This window comes from Mycteria americana, chromosome 2 (assembly GCF_035582795.1).
Source record: "Mycteria americana isolate JAX WOST 10 ecotype Jacksonville Zoo and Gardens chromosome 2, USCA_MyAme_1.0, whole genome shotgun sequence".
Lineage (NCBI taxonomy): Eukaryota > Metazoa > Chordata > Aves > Ciconiiformes > Ciconiidae > Mycteria > Mycteria americana.
This window is the reverse complement of record NC_134366.1, coordinates 119,008,590-119,019,447: the sequence shown is the minus strand read 5'-3', so window position 1 is coordinate 119,019,447 and position 10,858 is coordinate 119,008,590.

The window sequence follows — 10,858 nt, the reverse complement described above, 5'->3', positions numbered from 1 at the left end:
AGGGTGTGAGAGGGGATTTTTTCCTTCTAATACCAAGCCCAACATGCTTTACCACTAAACTGATCAGATGCTGTGAGGTCCTCTAGTCTCTGGGAGTTTATTCGTGCTGGAGAAAATACACAGGGGTGTCTTTTGATAAGCAAGCATGGCAAGCAGAAATCACAAGAGTGTCAGAAATAGGATCGTAACATCTGCTCCAAAGTAGTGGTGGCTTCTTGACTTTCATGAAATAATGGTAGATCGTCACCATTGAACGGTGGTTCGCCACTGATTTCAGTGTGGTTAGGATTTAATCCAGTACATTCCTGAAATGGCACAATTTCAGTGGTATGTCCAGTTAGCACTGCATCTTGTACCAAAACCAAAGTTCATCTTTATCAAGAGATTGATACAGTATTGGATTGTGTCCATAAAGTTTTAGATCTGCCTATAATGGACATTCAACCATTGGGTTGAGTTAACAGATCATAGGTGAACAGAAGGAAAGTAGTAAGACTGGAAATTTCTCTTGTGTAATAGTGAGTCATGATACGGAAAAAGCTGAAAACCACTGGCTTACCAGGACATCTTTAATTATGCTGTGTGTGCTAGAGGAATAGTGACAGTCACATCTTCCTTTCAGCAGATGTTCTTTTCCTTCAGAGCAGGGATACACAACTAATGTCAGCATTTGGTACTTCTGAGGAAGGAGGATGAGAAGAAGATGGAAAAAAGGACTGGAAGTTAAAAGCCAAGATATGGTGACTTGCTAAAGCAAATTTAGGGCTGCATGTTGGTCCCCTTGCTGGAGATTTCAGCATTCCCTCATTTAATTTAATCTGTTATTTATGTCACCTCACTGAAGAGGCAGGAATTTCTGGCAGCGAAGGGTTTGCCTTAATTGGTTTGCCTTTTTAACATTATTATTTGTGAAAGTGATACAGTGAACTGATCATTACTTGTAGTGCTAGATTTAAGCAGGATTGGGAATTTGGTAGGTCTTTCTGACTTGGGCAGGATTTCTAGTTAATCCAGTTAGCCTTGGAAGCCAATAGCTGTTGTACAGACTAGTGCTGTTGGTTGTCTAAATGGGGCTGTTGTGCTAGCTGTCAGTGCTAGCATCAGCTCTGTCATGCTTCTGTTCAGTGCCTTTACCTTTTTGTGTGTCAAAATCTCACTGAGATAGGAAGATTTATAGCAGGTACATTTCTGGGGTGGGAAGGAAAGCAAGGTAGGCAGGAAAAGGGGAACAGAGCAACCAAGCTAGTAAAGAAAGAACGTGAACAAAAACCTTTTCTAGAGGGGGAATAGGCAATGCAGCCTGTTTCCAGCTTGGTTGCTTTCCTGTACTGGGAGTTCACTCACACAAGTTCATCTCTGCAGTTTGTGAAAGACAAAAAGAAACTGCACCAACCAGCATGAATTCATTCTCCCTTCTTGTGTTGGCAGTTTTTCATTCAGTGGAAACGGCAGTAGTTTTGCTGAAACAAAGAATCCTTCACCTGTAATGAAAACGGCTCGTTGCTGTACTAATGGCAGTATAGTCTCACTTGCGGGAGAAAAAGTAGAAATACTTGGACTGTGTCTTTCAAATTACTAGCATCATTTGTACAGACTCTTGATTGTGCTGATTGCAAGTCTTCCTTTTAAAATAGTTTAAATGGGTCAAGTTGAGGTACTAGTCCTCAACATTTTTTGTTTCATGTTGGAAGATGTAAATCCAGTTGGCTCTAGTTTTTAAAGAGTTGAATTTGCTTTGTCCTAACTAGTTGTCAGAATGGCTGCATTAAATGTAGGGTTTGTTCACTTTCCTCTTCCTTCTGGCTTAGAACATTTCAAATGGTCAGAATACGAAGTAGGTACAGTTGTCTTGAGTGTGAGCTATACACATGCTCACATTAAACAAGGAAAAGCCGAAGTGCCAGAGTTCATATTAGGCTGAAACGAGAAGTTTTGAGTACTGTGAGTTTTTATGGCATGGCTTGGATTTCCTGCAAGGGCAGGCGCACTGGTGGAAGTTGTCCATTAGGGGTCACTGAAGCCCTGCCAGTGGAGTCTGTTACCTGTCCTGCGGTATTAGCAATTGCTTCTTGCTGCTTCCTACTGAGTAAATGTCCCTTTTGCCGAAACTCCTGCTGCTTTTCCAAAGCAGCAACTTAAAGAATAGTAGTGGTGAATAGCTGTGGGCACTGAAAAGATAGCCAAAGAAATGCACGGGTGTGTTGTATTGATACAAGGAAGGAAGTATTGAAGGATTAAAAATAGACACTTTCTGTATGCGAAGTTGTATTTGCTTAAGTATCTTTTCTGACAGAAGGGATATTTTTAGCTAATTTCCAGTCATCTGTGCGATAGATGCAATTTGTTTAGTTGTACTTCTTGAGGATCTACTTCAATGACTTATTCAAAAATCATTAAGTATCCAGATGGGCCTTCTTCATTTCCTAATAAATGAAGCAAAGCGTAAAAAAACCTCAGTGTGATTTATTACTGGTGTTTCTATCAGGACTCATCATATCTTTTTTTTATTATTCTTAGAATTGCCCCTAAAATCTGTTCTTTGTCCTACTACTTGAATTAGGTGATCTTGAGTGAAATTATTTTTCCTTCCAACTCTAGCCACAATATACATAAAATTCTTAAAATTTTAAAAATCCTTAAATTTGTAAAGGTCAAATTTTCATTAGAATTCTAAGTACTTCACAGGTCCAATGCTATGTATTATTCTTCAAGGATACTGTTCTATCACAGAGGATTACAGGGTCAATGCTATTAAAACAAAATTTTGTGTCAGTCTGGGTAAGTGCCAGCCCTTGAAAAAGAATCCAGCTTTCTGTAGATCCTAACAGATAGATACGAAACATTTAGGTTTTATTTATAATTTTAAGTTTTTATTTCCTGATGATGATTTTGGTCTCTTAGAAAGGAGGAATCTTGTTTGGTGTTGGCTATGATTTTTGTTGTTATGAGGGAATTAAGATGCGTTTTTCGATTAAAATTGTTGTTTTCCTCTACCCCGAGTTCCTTAGCATGTTCTCTAAAGCCCTCTCGTTGCATTTAAGGGTTATAAAATCTACCATGTGTATCTCAATGTGTTAGCACACACAATCCTATAGACACCTTCCCTAGCTGGCATAAAATTTTGGGTCCTAAAAGCTGGCTAGTACTGAAGCAAGCAGTCAGTTTTCTTTCTCAGGGACAGTGATGCAAATTCACAGTAGCTATGTAAACACAGGCTTTATGGAATTGTCCAAGCTTGCATGAAAAGCAGGAGGGGAGGCAGTAGGGCAACCAAAATGAGTTACCTGCCAAATTATGAAATTACTTCATGGTACAGGTTTCTGACTATAGTCACTTCTCCTTGGAGGATACTGCAGCTGCCCCTAATGGGGTTTCTAGTGGCATGTCAGGAGGGGGACAAAATCCAAAGAGCTCTGATAACCACTGGGAGAAAGAAGAGACCGAAACATCCATCTGCAGCCAGTGATGACCTCCACATAAGGGCATGGCTTTGTTTGCTCCAGTGCAGTTTTGATTTTTAAGAACAGAGAAGAGTTACAGTGAAGAGAAACTTAATCCCCCATGATTATAGGCAAACATACAATAGAGGCTTTTTGCCCACTGCCATCCTATAACAGACAAGGATTAAAAGAAAAGAAAGTTTTTCCCCTGCTGGGTAGGAAATCTTGATGGTAAATTTCTGCTGTCCCTGAGCTGGTGAATCGTAATAGCACAATGGATTTTTCTTCCAAGAATTGGTCTGGTTGCTTGTGTTTTTTTTAAATCCATGTGGATTATTGATATCTGCAATCTACTGCGGTAGTAAGTTCTACAGCATAACTATACACTATGGGAAAAAGTGCTTCCCTTTATTTTGAACCTATCATTTGCTAATTCACTTCATCCCTCAGCATTCTCTTACCAGAAGAAACAGGGAACAATTGTTTCCTTTTTACCTTTTCTATGCCACCCATGATTTTAAGATCCTTTATCAAATGTTTCCGTCAGTCACATCCTTTGCAGGCTTGACAAGTCCTAGTATCTTCAATTGTTCCTGTTATTGAAGCCGTTTCATACCTTTAAACATCCTTACAACCCTCCTTTGTACATTTTTGCTATTACCATCTTTTTTCAAGAAGGCCAGCACTGCATTGAAAAATGTGGTTTCAGCATAGGTTTACACAATAGCTTTTTATCATTTAATCAGTAATTTATCCAGAAGAGGATGTTTTCTTTTATCCCATGGCACCTTAGTATCTCTAAGAGCCTTCAGTGAGGGACGTGGTTGAATGGCTTTTGTAAATCCAGGTAAATTAGATCAAGTGGATCTGTCTTTTCATGCGGTCTATAATGGCTGGATATCACAGATGTTATTAGATCCCCAATGTCATTTTCCTACATGCCTTCTATTCTTTGATTACAGTATCTACCAACTGTCCCATATCGATGTCAGTCTGATGTCCCTTAGAGAACTCGTCTTCAGTGGAATGTGTGTGGGAGGACAGACAGGATGGGTAGTTTTTGCACTAGACATGTATAGTCACTACATACTATCACACTGGCAGGTTGCACGATTTCTGTCAGCTTAAGAGCAGATTGAAAGCAGTTTAAAAGCAGTGAAAATCTCCATGTTGACACATTTAAAAGTTTAACCTTGGTTATGTTTAACTTGCACCGCTGGTGGTGTTCTGGATACAAATCTGTACCAAAATAACTCGCCTTCACAGGTTCTTGTGAACTCTGTGCATCTAGACAAGGATTACTCAAAACGGCAACAGAATAAATCTTAATTGAAATCAGTTTATTCTCAAAATCTTGTTATGGGCAAAAATGGGGACATAACTTACATGCAAAGCCAAGAATTTATTGTTGGTCTAATTGAAATCTTAGTAGTCTTAAATAAAATGCAATAAACAGTTACTATGATTAGTCCAGTTACTAAATTTCACAGTCCCATTTATCTAATTAAATAAACACTTCTCACTGTTAAAAAAAAAAATCAGTTTAAATTGTTGCAGAGAAACACACGAGCACATACTGGGTGGAGTGTGACGTTGATGGTTGGGTTTCCTCCTTATCTTTGTCAGGAGGAATATGATGTTGGCAGCTTTTTCATCACTCTGGGCTCCACTTGGGGCTATTTTCATGTTTGCTGACACACTCGTACCTCTTGTTCTTTCTTCACTGGTCTGCAAGTACATTACATCCACATTTACAATATACAGTGCATTTTACATGTGTTGGATACTTGGTTTTTGTTCTCTTTTACTCCTAACACTGGCTTTGCCCAGCTCCAAATTGTGCATATCTTTAATCAAGCATGGGTGAGTACTTGCATCCTTAGCGTTATCCCGAGCCCCCTCTTATCAGCCCAGGCTTGTATTTGTGTAAATTCCATCCAGTGTCCCCACTTTGGAGGCCTTTGCTGTCATACCTTGCCTCTATTCCTATGTAATTATACCGGCCACTGGATGTTTGAGTCCTAAATACATCTTTCTATGTGGAATAACCAACTGCCACTATGATCTCTGTAAAAATTAGTGCATCACAGGATTAAAATAAGCAAAAGTACGCAGAATGGGTAGTAGCTGTCTGATCACTAGAAAAGAAGTGTTGTTATAGCTAAGCAAACTAAACCAAGGTTTCCAGTCAGGCCGAGACAAGTTCAGCCAAAGAGGAGAACCAGACAACTACTCTAAGTCAAACATCAGATTAAAGAGACATAACTTACAACAAAAATATTAGCAAAAAACCATATTGTTTTCTATAGATAGCTGTAGATCCTGTGTAGGTTCTTGCAAGGCATCACCAAATTAAAACAGGAGAAAGTTGTGTATACTTACATATGCTGTGGATGCTATGTCAGTCTTAAGTAACGTGATCCAAAATGAGCAGATCCGCCGAACTGAATGTGTGCTGGGAATCTGCATGGGCATTGCTAGGGAAGGGATTGCTTTGGGCTTGCTCGTGTGGCCTCGGGCACTGAGTACTGATAGCAGTGGGAATTTTTTACCTGTGCTCCTGAAGATCATCTGGTTTAGTTTCCTCTAGGAGAAACCCACTTTATTTTCTCCGACACAATTCTGTGATGTGAACTGAACTGCAGTAAGAAGGGATGATCCCGATCTGAATTAAAATACTAATGTAGGCGTGTCTTGTATGGAATCAGAACCATGGTGATTAAAGCTCTTAAGCGGCATTTTTTGTTTACTGGAGCATCTTCCAGTACCGAAGGAGGAAAGTAAGAAATTAGGACTAGAACCAGGAAACTAAACAAAACAAGTTAAATGTGAGCGGAATATGAGGTTCCATAGTAAATGCACTCAGCCAACCAGCGAGATATTTCTGCAAGTGCCATGATGAGATATGAAATGTAGCTGTAAGAGACCAGGGTTATCTATGCTTTAATTAGGTCAAGCTGAAAAATGCAAAAGCTCTGTCCAGAAGCCTGGAAAAGCATACACTCATGGTTCAATGGGAGGAAAAAAATGCAAAGTAACAACGTTGAAAGACAAGTGCACTTCAAACTGAATCTTATTCTACTAACTCCGGTCCTTATCTGTAACGTCTCGATCTCTTTTACTGCAGTTGAGGCAAGGGATACTAGGCTATATAAAATGCCAGCTAACATCTTGAATTACAAAAGGCAGAGAGAAAAACAAGATCTGATTCTGCGGTGAAACCATCCACTCAGAAGATGCTTTTCAACGCAAAAGTAATAACTGCATGCTATTAACTGTAACTGTAAACCTAAGCTCATATAATACTGTGTTTATTCCCACTGAGTGGGTTCCTGTGAGTCTGATCTTTTGCATCTCCTTAATCCCTGCACATGCTACTTTATGCATTTTCCTTTCTAATACCCTGCTTTGCTACCTGCTGTCTGTGTGCCGCATGCAATTTTTGTAAGCATGTGGGATTATCTTTTTAGCAGTAGCTAGCACTGGCTGGCATTTGCATGCTACCCTTATTCAATTCAATTACTGACTGTCCACAGGGCAGTAATTGCAGTTTCAGGAAGCTAAGGTTAATGAGTAAATCGAGTTTTATGTCTTCCTGGGTCATAAGATACTGACGGCTAAAATGTATTTGGATAGGATAGATTTAAATCATTGCAGTTGTGCTAGGCTGTGCTAGCAGCTTATAATGAAAGCTTAGGTGTTTGCTGAAATTGAGAATGTTGTTGATAATGGAACCCAAAGGAGGATGGAGGACAGCTATCCTGACCAGTTAAACTTCTCTTTTCCCAGTAAACGGCAACAGCATGCAATTATATCAGTGAAAAAAAGAGAATTTCAGGTTTTCTGCAATAAGATCAGCTTCTGCCATGCATCGCATAACTCTTAAGTAAGCAGCGTAAGTAAATATCAGTGTTTGAGAGACAAAAGGCTTAAAAGAGGGTTTTGCCTCATGTAGGGGTCCAAATGAAAATTAGATATTTGCCTCCAGGTGCCTGCCGATCTCTGAAGAGGTCAGAAGGCAGTCCCTGGAGTACATCAGTTATCAGCTTGATCAACAGGCATCAGGGTTGATTAGTTGAATCAGCCATCCAATTCTAATCTGCCACCATCTGAATTTGCATCAAATTAATATGGGGCTTTTTTGTATGATTCAGTTTTTCAAAAAACTTTAGCACGTCAGTGGTTACAGAGAAAGTCTAACTTGTCCCAGCTCTGCCATGAGAAGAGAAAGAGGAGGAGGTTATGCTGCTGTAATGGCTTTCTGAAAGTGGTATGCCTTTTAATAAAGCATTAAGGTTCCCATTTGGCATAAGGTTCCTATATGACAAAAGATAAGAGTAACTAAAACGAATAGGAGGGAGAACGCAAATGCGAGTAGGGATGTGGGATGGTCAAACCTCACATCTCTCACAAATGTCACACGTCAAGTAGTAATTCATCTGAGAGTCAAATCTGCCCTGTGTCACTTGGGGCATTCAGTGCCTTGTGCTTTCCATCTTTCTTTACATCCCCTCAGTCTCCTGTGAGGGGCTTCAGCGGAGGCTGACCGCAGGGAGCTGGACCTGGTTCCTCCCTCCTCCGGCACACTGCACACTAGATACATCTGGTCAGCCTCCTCTTTGATCTCCCGTAAAAGCTCTTCGTTAGAAAGTATGTCTCAGCTGTGGCTAGCACCTTGACCTCTCTCCCAAGCAGATGACCTATCATGTCCCTTTTGTGCTCATTGAACTCTGTACAAGGCTGTGTTAGTGAGGGCTCAGAAGCTCAGTAACCACTTACCTGTGCTTTAACTGCTCAGTGCACTTGGCCACTGTTGCTTTAGGCAAGAGAATTAGAGGAGTATTTGAGGAGAAGACAGAGAAAATGGAGAATGGATGGGAGTATATCACAAGTAGATTGAATTTAGATGAGGGAGTAGAAGTGGGGAATCAAAGGAAGAAGACATGAAACTAATCAAGCAAATATTAATGAGGTACTGGAAGAAGAAATTGTGCTCATTAGTATTAAACCTGTATTGTCAGCCTGTCAGAGTTAGCGGGGGTGATGCCTACCTTGTCGGCACTAGCTGAGCTGAGCCGAGCTCCTGGTGTGCCCAGATGAACCATCGAAGCAGCCTCTTGCCAGCCAGCAGGGGAGTAACCACGCGTGGTACAGGCTGCACGCAGGCGCTCCCCAGGCAGCCCCGGCGAGGGCTCAGATCCTCGGGCCAGGATCCAAGGAGCTGTAGCATGGAAGTCTCGTGCACGTTTCATACCTACAGGACGGGACGGACAGAAGCCTCCAGAGCGCTATTGCAATGGGAGCAGAAGAATTACAAGGGATGGAGAAGAATGAAGAAAGAGACATTCATACTGAAATGGAAGAGAGAAACTGGAACAAATGTTGATAATATTAAAAGTGCAGTCTAGCTCTTGCCAACAAAATTGTTGGCATATGAGTGGAAGCTTCTTTCAGCTAGAACCCAACTGTATGTACTTTGGTTGTTTCTAAAATATATATGTGGGGCTACTTTTGTGGTGGCACAGGAAACTAGCCCTCTGCTTTTGTTAAAACTGTGCCGATAACAGCAGCAAAACCTCTTTTTCTAGCACTGCAATATTTAACTTGACATCCCATCTGATGCACAAGACAGCAGAACCAAAAGGGAGATGGATTAATTTAGGTAAGTATTTTCTGCATTGGATAAATCTACTGGCATTACTGGTAATGGCATTACCATTACATTATACCTTCTTATTCCTCCCCTGTGGATTCACAAGCACCTAAGCATATGTCAAATAGTTTGAAAATGTTGCTGGCAGTCAGAAGGGTGGTGTTCTTGACCATTCGCCTGTGGCAGAGCCACAATTAAGGTAATTCCTCAAATTCTGAATTGGAATTATGAGTGCATTTCATTCTATTTATTTATATTTTATGGTAATGCAACACGACGAAGTTCTATCTTGGCCTTTCTTTGCCCTCACACCCTTTTTTTTAAATTTCCAAATAATATTGCCTATATTCCACAGTTCTTATCTTAGCATATGGTCAGATGAGGGTGCACTCTCCAAATGACTAGTAGTTATTTTCTAATAATACTAATATTTCCATAACCAAGATGGATGTTTCTAAGGGAATGACTACATGAGTGCTTGCAGCTGTGTTCAAAACATAATACAGCCAAAGACTGTCATGAGTGTATGTTACACACCCAAAATTCTGTTCCAAACAGTTGGGGCTGCATTTTAAGAGCTCATTTTAGTTCTTAGGCCTCTCCATGAAAATCAAAATTCTTGATGTTGTAGGATTAGTCAATGGCAAAACCCAGCTGGAAGATGATTTTTTCTCCCACTGAAACTGTGGGTGGAGATCTGGGTTCGCATCCTTACTCTAACTATTCTCTGTTTCTGGCCAAAGCAGAATTGGTTGGGATTGTGATCCTGAGCCTGTTTAAATAACTTGTAATAAGGGTTCTGGTTTTCTCATTATAGACAAATTCCAGATCTGAGGTTCTGGTGTCTCCATAGCTCTTTCCTAGGCTCTAGGTGATTATATTATATAGACCTCATGGCTCTAGTCCTGAAGAGAGTGTAATTTCATCCTCGTGTTTCAAAAGGTTAATCTCTTCTCATTAGCAATAAGGGGTCACATGTGGCTAAAAAAAATAGTAACATACATCTGAATTTCCTACCCATGTGAGCAGTGGAAAAATGAACAGGAGTGGGAAGGAGTCATCACGTCATATACTTAACTCATCTAAATCTGGATGCTTAAATTAGGTTCCTCCACCAAGTGGAGTCAGTAGGAGTCATCCCTTTCACTGTTAGGAAAGTCAAGAGAGCTTAGGCTCCTAATTTATGTATCAAAATATTTGATTGTATTTGATTATGTATCAAATACCTTAAAGAGGTGCTGTGAATATCTTGCCTTCTTCCCAGCCTCTCAACTTCTTAAGCTGCTAACTTAACTGATCCTGCTGAACTTTCAGAAGTACACCAGAACATCTTCTCTTGGGCTCTAGACCAACAAGAAACAACAAAGAAGCTTGAAGAAAGCTGAGAAGGAAAAATTTTCAGAAAAAAATCCAGAGCTGAAGAGGAGGAGCCACAGATGTGTATCAGAGCCAGAACAGTAGCTGCTGCATTTGGAGCTAAACTCTCAGCCCAGATGAACTGCGAGAGCTTAATGAGCAAAACTGGCCATGCACTTAATAAATACTTGGGCTGAAGGACTGACGAAGGTCACGTTTTGAAGACCTAACTACAGCCAATCCAATCATGACAGGGGTAACGAGGTATTTCTAGGAGGCAAAGGTGTGACTCCGGCAGAGCCAGGTAGGCAAGAGCTGTCATGGGAAGGGCCACCAAGCCCACAGCCCTTGCAAGCAGGTGCCCAGCATTCCCTGTGGGGCTGTAAGGATCCCTCTGCTGCGACAGACT